The 12,541-nt window shown below is 47.7% G+C and overlaps 1 protein-coding gene and 1 pseudogene across 2 annotated transcripts in view; one reads left to right on the top strand and one right to left on the bottom strand.

The window, feature by feature from the left end:
• The window catches only part of CSGALNACT1 (chondroitin sulfate N-acetylgalactosaminyltransferase 1), a 305,921-nt gene that overhangs the window by 264,219 nt on the left and 29,161 nt on the right, over positions 1–12,541 (bottom strand). The gene's annotated exons all lie outside the window — the stretch shown is intronic.
• LOC119060972 (uncharacterized) lies at positions 3,357–3,481 on the top strand (annotated as a pseudogene).

Below are 12,541 nucleotides of genomic sequence, written 5' to 3' on the forward strand. Positions count from 1 at the left end.
ATCACACGGAGACAGAGGCACCCTCTCAGAAAGGAAGCTAACCCTCCTTCAGGTCTTAGGAAAAGGACCCAGACTAATGCTCAGTGGCCCTTCGACGCATTTGATACTAGAATTCACTGCCATGTAACGACCATTTTATATGTACGTGTTGCGCCGGCACCGTGCCGGACCCCGGGAAGACAGTGGTAAACGGGAAAGAAGGTCCTCTCTGGAGGTCTAGTGGGGAGAGGGGACACAAGGCAAGTGACAGATCAACAATGTCAGAGGACTCTCGTGCTAGGAGGGAAAATGGGGCGCCATACTGCGGTCCAGCTGGCCAGGAGTGGGGGACTGTTTGAGACAGAATAGTTAAGGGAAGTCTGAAGAGGTACAACCTGAACAAAGAGACTCTCTCCGACAGAGGGACAGGAGTGCTGCTGGGACTAGGGAAGCTGGCGGCAAGTTCAAGGCCCAGGGCGGCTCAGTGCTCTCAAGCAGTGCTTCTCAACTTGGTAAGTGACCGAATCCCCAGGAGGGCCTCAGACCACTGACAGGGGAGCCCACCCCCCACCACCGCCCGCCCACCAGATTCCTGTGATTATCTAGGTGAGCCAGGGCCCAGGGTGTTTGCCCAGCTCCCCGAGGGTCTCTGAGGCCTGAGTTGAGAACCACAACAGATAGCGGGCTCAGGACAGAGCCCCGGGGCCCTCGGGGATAGAGGCCTCCCTCTTATAAGGACTTTGGTAAGAGCTTTCACTCGGGCCAACGATTCCGCCGAACGTGGAGCAGAGGCCAGGTGCGGGGCACGTCCACAGCAGGTGCAAACGAGAGACTACTTACTTTGACCTCACAGCCTGGAAGGAGGTGAGACAGTGTGTGTGTGTGAATATCCACTCCCTGAAGGCAAGGGGTCTTTTCCCTCCGGAGGAATACTTCTAGGGAAACACTGCAACTAAATCAGCTTAACCCACATTTCTGAAAATTACCTGTGCCTGCTAACTTAAAGTGTTAAAAAATATACATATCAAAAAAGCATAAATTAATTATAATTGTCTCAGTCTATAAAATGCAAAATTAAACATTAACCCAGCCTGACTATGCACGGGGAGTAAATACGGTTTATAATCTGAAGGCCAAGACGTAATGACCGGTGGAGATGCAGCAGGCGAGGGGGCTGCCGTCCCCTCGTTGACCTTATGGCACATGTCAGAAAGCAGGGAACTCATCTGTGACAAGGACCTTTCCTGCAGAAGATGCAGATTCTGACAAAGAAGTGGCGAAAGCACACCGAATTCACCACCACGGTTTCTTCTGGGGAGGGAGTGAGGAGAACAGAGTCTATTTATCAGACGTATTTAACTTCTCTCATTTTTAAAAACAATCAGAGGCAAATATGGCACAATGTTAATATTTATTAATTCTAGGGAGCGACCTATGAGTGCTTATTATATTAGTCCCTGTACTTTTCTGTATATAAAAAAAGGAAAGAGAACATGTTTGAAGGGTAAAAATTCTTCATCTAACACTTCCTGCGTAATGTGTTAAATTGGGCTGAAACCCTGTAATTATTTCTTACCAGTGCTGTTTGCCAGTTTCGGAGGCAGTGGTCCTGAATTCATCGTTAGCATCTGCACTCCTGTTATATTTCTACACGAGGGTGAAGGAATGTGCTGTTAACTACTCGGTAGATTGTCCATTTCACATTCTCTTCTTTCATTTTTATTCAACTGAATCACTGCCTTAAGCACCTCTTTGACACTTTTCCTAAAAACACTGCAGAAAGAAGGATTAGCGAGACAGTCTCCACATTCACCAAGGAATGACTAATCCAACAGAACCAGAATGTGTCTTAAGGCCCAGAAGGTGCTCTTTTCCTACAGTCTTCCAACACAGCATTCCATCTCTCTCAGAAAAGTTCATCTGATTGGTTTCCATTCACTCGGTAGCCCCTTTATCCTGAACTCCCAAATTCTCCCTTATCTCTGAATCCCCAAGCAATGATTTGTGTGGGCTCATGAGACCCTAAGGCACAGATGGCAGACACAAGACCTGCAGACCGAATCTGGCCCTCCACCTTGTTTTATCCAGCCTGGCACCCTGTTTCTACCCAGCACCAGCGCCGAGCTCTCACTTAACTGTTAAGGAGTAGTTGCATTTATACTGTCCCAAAATTACATTGGGCCCTTTGAAGGCAACTGTGAGGCTGATGTGGCCCCAGTGAAAATGAGTTTGACACCCCTGCCCTAAGCTGTTTCACGAAGGTGAGCCGCTGGGCCATGTGAACCTGTGGAGGCAGCTGGACACGTTCGGCTCTCAGGAAGAGGGGCCACACTGAACAGACAGGGATCTCGAGCCACATAAGAGATATAATTTTGGGGGGGAATCACGAAAAAGAGAGCAGCAGGGAAGGGGGTTCATGAAAGGCTGCAGGTAGGAGGTAACATTTCAGTGGGCCTTAGGCACCGAGTTAAATTTCCCCAGAAGAAAATTTTGTAACGAGGGACTAAGACTTAGAAGGTATATGAATTGAACTGTGTCCCCCCAAAAAACATAGGTTGAAGCCCTAACCCACAGTACCTCAGAGTGTACCCTTATTTGGCAATAGGATCGTTGCAGAAGAAAGTAGCTGAAAGGAGGGCGGGCCTAGAGTAGGGTGGGCCCTCGCCTCAACCTGAATGGTGCCCTTACAGGACGACCACCTGAAGGCGGAGACGCACAGGGAGCATGCCACGTGACAACAGTCAGAGGCTGAAAGGCTGCAGCTGTACACCGAGCAACACCAAGGAGTAGTTGACAAACCAACAGGGACTGGGAGGAGGTAAGGAAGGGCTCTCCCCTCCAGGTCTGGAGGGAGCGCGGCCCTGCCCGCACCTTCATTTTCAACGTCTGGTCTCCAGAACTGAGAAAGCAAATCTTTTTAAGTCACCCAGTGCTCGGTACTTTGTAATGGCAGCCCTAAAAAAGTAATGCAGTAGAGGATTTGGAGAAAAAGAAAAAAACCAAGATGTGGTGAAAGGAAACCACAGAACACATTCGGAAAATGCCTTCAAGCCACAGAAGACCTGCGTCCTCCTGGCCTTCACCTGACCTAGAAGGAGCTCCCTCCGCATCCTCCCCTCTGCATCCAGAGGGCGCTCACCGCACCTCCCTTTCTCCTGGCCTGTCTTTAAAATGAGCTCTTTCTCCCTTCACGGGTTAACTCTGCCTCCTCTAAACGTCACCCAATGACCTCCACTTATTTCACCATCTTGCTCTGACAATTTTGCACTTTTGTTGTCTGCTGGGTGAACCAGATACTTCCCACAATTCCCCTTCCTCCCTGCCAGCTTCCCAACCTCGGCCCTCTCATTCTTCCCTTTTAAAAGCAGATTCTTCTTATCGCTTCTCGGCCTTTTGGCTAAGATCAAGTGTAGTATCTGTTCTTATCAGTTTAAAAGCAGATTCTTCTACTTTCCACATGAGTGACTCAACCTTTTGTTGCAGTGACCTCTCCTGACCCTTTATCAAAGCTCCTCTGGAGGGTGCTGATTAGATCACCTGATCGCTGACTCTTTAAAGGCCACTTTCCTTTGCATTCTCTGCAGATCCTCTGCATTACTCAACACTCACGTGCAATGTCTCCCTACTTAGAACACTCTCCTTTTTTGACACCTAGAGGAATACACTTCATTCATTTCCTTTTCTGTTTCCTGCATTGGCTCAAGATAATTTAGATGCTCCTTTCATATGTTACCACTGTACTTTGTACAAATCTCCATTAGAGCAATTATTCTTAGTATTTGCCTGAGGCTTTACAATATGCATCTTCAATTAATCTGACTTTTCTTCTGAATACGCCACTACTCCAGGTAGAGTGACAGCCTTACCAGGGCATGTTCCTAACTCCTCACTCCCATTATTTGTGCTATCGTCATATATTTTTAAAGGGAGATTAGAAATAGACAATACACGACAACTATTTTTGCTACGGACAAATGTTCTCTTTTAGAGCAATTAAAAGGAGGCAAAATTGAATTTTATTTTACCTTCGTGTCACTCCATTGTGCTCTAACTTGCATAGTTTCTGAGGAGGGCTCTGCTGTCATTTTTACTTTCGTTCCTCTGTTGTGTGTCTTTTTCTCTGGCTACCTTTAAGATGCCTGATTTTTCCTTTGTTTACAGCCATTTGAATGTAATATACTTATATGTGTTTTGTTGTGTTGTATTCTCTGAGCTGCTTGGAGCAGTAATGTGGTGTCATTCATTTGGGGAATTTCTCAGCCGTTATTTCTTCAAATATTTTTTTCTTCCCCATTTTCACTCTCACCTCTCCTTCTGGTATTCCAGTGATGGACGTGCTTGACAGCTCTTCAATGGTCTGTGCTTGTTTTGTTTTGTTCTTGCTGATTTTACTTTTTATTCTGTTTCAGTTTGGGTAATTTCCATTGACCCATCCGATCTTGCACATTGTCTGCATGTTCTATTAGAGTCTAGCTAATACTACTCATTTTAAACTCCCTGTCAGACACCTCCAAGGTCTGTGAGGTATCTGAGTCTGGTTCTAATGACTGCTTTGTCTCCCGGGGCAGGGGTGGCAGGGCAGTGGCTCTGACCTTTTCATATGCCTGATAATTGCTTACTGAAAGTTGGACACCTTAGGCAGAATAGACTAAGGCAAATATTTTTTTAATGCCTGTAAATAGGAACACTTTCCTTCTGTTAGGACTTTGTATGAAGGTGTGAGCTCATCTAATTAGGTTTGGGCTGGCTTTGAGGTTTGTTGTTGCTGTCTCAGGTCATCCTCAGTGCCCCACAGGCCATTAATACCCTGTGTTCAGGTTGAGGGTCAAATGCCAGTCTATTCTTTTTCTGATGACTGCTGTATCCTCACCCTTAAGTATGTCCTTTGCATCATGCCTCAGAGAAAGTCTGCCTCTTGCAACACTCCGTGCTTGTTGGAGGGATGGGGGTGTGGTGGGAGTGGCGGGTGTCCTCACTGGTTCTGATGAAGCATCAGTCTTATGCTGCCACTGTATGCCTGGACCTTTGGGGGATGGATTACGCAGTGATCCTGCCCATCCTTCAGTGATCCTGTCCTTCCCTCACTTGTAGTCCTGAATCCAACCTGTAATATCTTGCTCCTCCCCCAGGGGTTGAGATTTTCTTTTGTGTTTTCTTCCCCCAGCTACAGTGAGATTTCACCAGTGCCCTAAAGATGGCAGTCTCCCGAAGTGCAGCTTCGGCTCTGTAGGGGAGATGAAGGAGAAGCGTCTAGGCAAATTTTCTGGCCCTTTCCACAGCAGTGTCTGTTTTCTCCCCCACTTCTGCTTGTCAAGGAAGACGTTCTCTGGACTGTCTCAATCTTTTCTATAAATGACTGATGTGACTCATGGATGAGAAAAAACTTGCAGGAGGGTAAAGATCCCCTCCCCAGTTTTGCACCCCGCAGGGGCCCCGCTCACTTTCCCCAGCACACACTTAGCCAGCCTCCACCGATTCTCCAGTCACCCAGCTGAACAACGCTTGCCAGGGTCAAGTGGCATCTTGCCCAGGTAAGTTAGTGCCTGCGTCTGTCCCTGTAGAGGCCTGTCTGTCCTTACACTCTGGCCCTTGCACCCTGAGCCCTCCTGTGAGTTCAAGAACAGTTGTTAAGTAGCTATTTGTCCAGCTTTTACTCCTTGTGAGGCTCAGAGTGACGCTCTTCCCTGGTCTTTCTGCACTTCTGCATCTCCCACCAGAAACCGAACACCTCTGTGCATTTTCATCCTGGTCCCTCCACCAAGAATGGCTTTCCTACTTACCTCTACATACCAAAACCCATCTCCACTGTTACAGGTCCATCAGAAGCACTTCTCATTCCTCCCATTCATCAGCCACTCCCCTTCCTCTGTGCTCCGGAGCCCTGCGTTCACACGCCTTTTGCACCGAGCACAGGCTGTCTGACAGGCAGTATGTTTCCCCCCTGTTCCAGAGCATACAGTGTTCCTGGGTGTCAGTCTTGTCTTCTAAGTGCAAATTTGTCTATACATGCCTCTCCTGTATCTTAAGCAAAACCATTTGTTCTTTGATAATTCAGTACAAACTTTTTCCCTTTTTAAAAAATTACTGTTTTCCTTTCACACTACTTTTACTCTCTTTCAGCCTTCGAATACACAAAGGACACAGAAGATTCATCTGATCCTTTTCTGCCAGTTAATACAATACAGTAGTAATTATGCATGATTAAGGATTAGCAGTTTTTATTTCATTTTAAATATGTTCATTGATTTTAGAGAGAGATGTGAGAAAGAGAGAGAAACATCAGCTGGTTGCCTCCCATATGCGCCCCAGGCGGGGATCAAGCCCACAACCCACGTATGAGCCCTGACTGGGAATTGAACCCCCAGCCTTCTTGTGTGAGCTTCAACCAACTGAGCCACCTGGCCAGGGCAAAGGTCAGCAGTTTTATATTAGAGCCACAGTTCCCCTCTCAGCAACTGTGTAACTTTATGCAAATGACTTGCACCACTAAGCCTCAGTGGGGATAAGTTGGGGGTGGGGGCTTAATACTTAGTTCACAGAATGGTGAAGACTAAAGGAGAAAATGCATGTGATAAGCATTATAAAGCTGTTAGGGGGATGTTTTGTAGATGATCATTTAAGAAATCATTGCTTTAACAGAGGAGAAATGGAATGAGCTTCCACTGAGTCCCAAGCACGGTACTCTATGCTTCTCCGTCTCTATCCCATTGAGGCTGCCCAGCTTCAGAGGTATGTGTACCACCACTCAGATTTTGACATGAGGAAACCGAAGCTCAGTGGCTTGTTGAAGGTCATGGAACTGACAAGGGGCAAAGACAGATCGAGTCTGGCTGTCCAAAGGCTTTGCCCACACCCAGCACTGCCCCACCGGCCCGCTGGGCCTGGCGATTTGTGCGGTGACTCTGTTCATAGTGGACACAAGGCCTCGGAGAACCACACAGCACTGGCCACTTGGCACAAACCCTTGTGGCCATTAGGGTGAGTTTCACAAGGCACTGGTGGGAGGGGAGGGGGCTGCCTGGTGAAATGCCCGTCTCCATTCAGACAAGGCCGCTACAGAAACAGAAGGTGCACCCCAAACCCCTGGACCCACTGTCTCACCAGGCCTCGGCCCGGGAGACCTCCGGGCAGCGGGGAGGGAGCCCAGCACACCACACGCACGACCACAGCAGAAATCTGTGCAGGGCTGATCTCTCCTTTACCTCCTCTCAAGTTGCCCTGCCAGGCTCACTGAGCAACTAATGAGCAACTTTAATTTCCTTGGAGAAAGCCACCATCACTGTGTCTCATTCAATGCAGGTTCCAGAGAGTGCCACCTCAAGTGACAGAAGCAAGTCACAAATTTACTGTGTTGCTGCTGAAATGGCCTGCATAACAGTGAGTCATTGCTTTTTTCTTATGACTGCAAAAAATCTCTCGAGGGTCATGGAGACACTAGGGTTATGCACAAGAAGGTGGCAGTGCGGTGACGTGTCAGTGAGTTCACTGCCAGGCCCGAAGACTCTGCGTGTGCACAGCTGTACAGGTTTTGACAGATGCAACAAGTCACGTAATCACCACCACAGAGCACTGCCACTACTCCAAAAATTCCACCCTGTGGAATGCTGCCCTGTGTGTAGTTTGGGGATCAGGGTAACACCAAAAGCTAGCATGCCGGGCTCAGGTCCCTGGTTCCCAGAACCCAGTTTCCCAAGATCGTGATTGGGACCAAGTTAGCCACCACCACGGCTGGGTGGTCCAGGGACTGCCCATGCCATCTTTCTGCAGGCTGTTTTCCTCACAGCTAGAGACCATTTCTAGTTTCTCACACTTTAACCCCCAAAGTGTCCCCTAGGACAGCCTCAGCCACTGCTACATAGCAGGCACCAAGTATCGGGGTGGCCAAGGAGCCCTACAATGGTCCCTGCCTTATCCTCCTGGCGACAGACTGGAGCACGGCAGGCAAGGGCCTCATCAGCCTCTCTCCCTGCAGACCCAGAGCTCGGGGCCGACAGTCCCCCTTTGTGATGCCTGAACAGTCCAGTACACACAACAAGCTCTCATTTCTATCCGTCTTCTTGTTTGCAAAGTAGAAGCCAGAGATGGATGCTGAAGCAAATCTGTACAATTCCTATGTCCCTGAGAGAAATGCACGGTCACGGGAAACACATTTTTAAATGATCTCACTGAACACATTCTCTATTCTTGTTCCTTGCCATCCATGTACTGATTTTATTTGAAGTCATCATTACTGTATGCAGTGTTTTCTTATCACAAGCACTTAGTGATGTTTTCAAAACACTGCTTTGATCATGTCATTTCCCTGCCCCAGACCATTTCACAGTTTGCTGTTGTTTACCCAATAAAGTCCAGACCACTCATCCCTAAATCTGGCCACGCTGCCTCCCACACGCCTGCACACAGAGCTCTGCTCTGGCCAAACCGGACGCATTTCCACTCTCTCCCTGCCCCTCTGCGGGCGTTGCCACCCTGTGCAGTCCTCTCACTCCACCATGAACGGGAACAAGTTTCCCCCCTCACCTGGGTTCCTACGACCCAACCTCCTCATTCCCCTAAGCTACCTTCAAGTCTGAGGCTGTTGACAGGTCTCTCTCTGCCCTGCAGGGTCTCTGCAAGGATCACAAAGAGTCAAGCTTCTGCCCTGGCCAGCATGGCTCAGGTGGTCAGTGCATTGTCTTGCACGCCAAAAGGTTGCTAGTTCAGCTCCCGGTCAAAGCGTATACCTACTTGTGGGTTTGATCCCCAGTCAGAGTGTGTATGGGAGGCAACCAACAGATGTTTCTCTCTCTCCCTCTAAAACCAATAAACCATGTTTTTTAAATTTTTTAAAAAAGGAATCAAGCTTCTCCCGAGGAACTGTCTGTCTTGGCCTCATGGACACTGTGCACTGGATAACGAATTCTTTCCCTTTACCTGCTGACTGCTAAAAACATCAGAGCTAAACCTGGGTCCTACTTCGAGCAAGTATGCAGGACTTTATGGCATACATGTTGTATAGCAACTTCGGCTTCAGCCCTGGCTCAAATCATACCCTTATTTTCTTCCCTGCCCTTATTTTCTCTTTGACTCCTTTGTCTTCTGACTTGTAATTGATTTCTCATGCTACGTGTTTGCATTTCTTTGGAGCGAAGAAGAAAATGCATGAAAGACAGACTCTCCCTGACCATGACCGGCGCACACATCCTGCACTCTCCATGATGCAAAGTTGTCATCAGCCCTCTGAACTTGCTGACACTGTCATCATAGAAAGAGGGCCTGGAAGTAAGCACAGGTTCTTCAGGCTGCCGCTGCTGTGACCCACCAGGACCCACGCGGGACAGAACACCACACTGCGGCCCCGCCTCGCCCTGAAGACATTTCCTAGTCCTTTGAACTATTTTTAGAAAAACTGACAAGCATGTTCATACTACCCCAAACAAGCTACAGATTCAGTGAAATCCCTATAAAAATTCCAGTGGCATTATTAACTGAAATAGGAAAAAAAATCTCAAAATGTGTATGGGACCAGAAAAGACCCCAAGTAGCTAAAGCAATCTTGAGCAAGAAGAAGGCCAGTGGTGTCACACTTTCTGGTTCCAAACTGCATGACGTAGCTGGAGAAATCCAAAGAATGTGGTGTCAGCATAAACACAGACAACCGAATGGAACAGTGAGCCCAGAAAGAAACCCAGGCATATACAGTCAACTAACTTTTTAAAAAGTTGCCAAGAATAAACAATGGAGAAGGGGCAGTCTCTTCAACAAATGGTGCTGGAATAATTGAATAGCTATATGCAGAAGAATGAAATGACACCATACACAAAGATCTATTCAAAATGGATTGAACGCTAAAATGTGAGACCAGAAACCATAAAACTCCTAGAAGAAAACATAGGGTAAGAGTTCCTTGATGTTGGTATCGGCAGTGATTTTTTTGGATCTGACACAAAAACAAAGGCAACAAGAGCAAAAATAAACCAGTGGGACCACATCAAACTAGGAAGCTTCTGCACAGCACAGGAGACCAGGAACGAGTGAAAAGGCAGGTGCATGAGCGGCGGGGGGGGGGGGGGGGGGTATTCACAAACCGTGTGTCCTCAAAGAGGTTAATATCCAAAATGTACCAGACACTCTTACAACATGATACAAAAAACAACCTTAAATAACCTGGTTTAGAAATGGGCCAAGGAACTGAATGATGACATTTTCCCAAAGAAGATGGCCAATAGGCATATGAAAAGATGCTCAACATCACTAATCATCAGGGAAATGTAGACCCAAACCACAAGGAGGTATCACGTCACATCTGTCAAGATGTCTGTTACCACAAAGACAGCAGATGGAAAGTGTTGGTGAGGATGCAGATAAAAGGGAACCTCTGTGCGCTGGTGGTGGGAATACACACGGGCACAGCCACTGTGGAAAACAGTGTGGGGCTTCCTCAAAAAGTCAAAACTAGAGCTCCACCATATGATCCAACGAGCCCATGTCAGGTGTTTATCCAAAGGAAATGGAGTCGCCACTTTGCAGAGACGGTTGCAATGCCACGTTCGCTGCAGCATCATTCACAATAGTCAGTATACATGAGCAACTAGTGCCCATCACCGAATGAACGGATGAAGAAAATGTTTCATGTACCACATATGTAAAATGCATGCACACAAACACAGTGGACTGTTATTCAGGCCCAACAAAGAATAAAATCCTACCATTTGCAACACCATAGATGGCACCGGAGGGCTTCTGCTCAGCAAAATCAGCCAAGCAGAGAAAGACAAATATTGTATGGTGTCACTTATGCTTGGGAGCTTAAGAAAAAAAAAATACTTGAACTTGTAGACAAGGGGGGTAGAACGGTGGTTGCCAGGGGCTAGAAGTGTGGGAAATGGGTGGATGTTGGTGAAATGGCTCAAACCTCAGTTACAGGAGGAGTAAGTTCTGAGGATACAGCATGCTGACTCTAGTTAACAATACTGTCTTATATACTTGAATCTGCTAAGAAAACAGATCTTAATCATTCTCCCCAAAAAGAAAAAAAGTAACTGTATCAAGTGACAAATGTGTTAATTAATTCGATTGTGATGATCATTTCATAATGCATATATATAATAAATCATTGTATGCTTTAAATGCATCACAAATTTATTTGTCAATTATACCTCGGTAAAGCTAGGGCAGAAGAACAACTACAAGATAATGAATACCAAAAGCTAAACGCTCGAAGTCGTCTTCTGATGATGGGAGGAGCAGCCTGCCCAAAATCCCTGTGTGGTTTCTGGGTCTGGACCTTGGTCTTCCCTCCTGCTATGTAGCTTCCTGTCCAGCTTACAGCCACTTGTTTGGCAAGTGTTTGTTTCAGTCATTTCTACATGGGAGTACGCCTGACAATGCCAGCTGCCTCCATTCTCCTTCTCCTTTCCCAACAGAGCACCAAGTTTGCTCCAGACGGCAAACTAACCTCCTTTAAAAAATATTCATTTCCTTGACCGTCTTGGAGCTAAGGATGGCATACTGCTGGCCAGTGAGCTGTCAGCAGAAGCCGACTGGTGGGGCCTTCCAGGAAAGCTGCCATTTTCCTAACGAAAGCAGCACGCCTGGCCGGCCCAGGCCTTCTGATTGCAGTTCCCATTCTCACTACTTGCAATGCGGACGTAATGACAGAGGCACCAGAGTCATTTTGTACACCTGAGAATGACAGAAAAGCAGAGCAGAGAGCTAAAGGGCCCTGGGACACTGTGACAGAAGGAGGAGCTAAAGGGCCCTGGGACACTGTGACACTGTGGAGGAGCTGCCACCCCCGTCCTGGACAGAACCTCTGCACATCCTGCTGCAAGAGAAAAATGAACCCCTGTGTTTCAAGGCAGAGTTGTAACATGCAGCCAAACTCAGCCCCCAAGCGATGCAGGGAAGCCATGTGCTGAACAATGAGAGAGAATTAAGACCTGGTCCCAGCCGTTGGACAGGAGTGAACTATCGGGGGAGATAAGAAACTCAGGGGAACAGTCATTATACCAGATGGAACGTGACAAGTTCATGAGCCGGAGCTGCAGCCCTAAAGAGAGTTCAGAGGAAAGGGAATGGAATCCAGCTAAAAGCACTGAAATTGGGCCACTTCACGCTAAAATAACCATATTTATCCCTCCTAAAGAGATGCTGTTCAAGCCAAGAGAATAAATCTTTGCTGGTGGAACTGGGTGCATCCAAGCATCTTCGGGCAGCGGCGCCCCTCCCTGGCCAAGGCTGAAGAGTGTGGCTGCACCCGGCCTGGACATGCAGACACGTCCCTTGGATTCTCTCTCCACTCTCCCTCCCCTTCTCCCTTCCATCCACCCATGTTTTCTCAGAGTCCTAAATGTGTGTTGTCAGGGCCCAAGGGGGGAACACTTTCCTCCATTCCTCCCTAGCTGATTGATGCTGTTGGCTCACGCCCTAGGAAGCCCCGGCCGAGAGCCAGGCCATCACGAACGGCTTGATGCGGGATCTGAGCCTGACACGGCCCTGCTGAGGCTGTAACAACAGCCATGGGCAGAGGTCTTGAGACTCTCTGAGCTCATCTTCTGTAGGAGTGGCACAGTCAGAACGT

The sequence above is a fragment of the Artibeus jamaicensis genome, unplaced genomic scaffold, assembly GCF_021234435.1.
Source record: "Artibeus jamaicensis isolate MK-2021 breed Jamaican fruit bat unplaced genomic scaffold, CSHL_Jam_final scaffold_833, whole genome shotgun sequence".
Taxonomy (NCBI): Eukaryota; Metazoa; Chordata; class Mammalia; order Chiroptera; family Phyllostomidae; genus Artibeus; species Artibeus jamaicensis.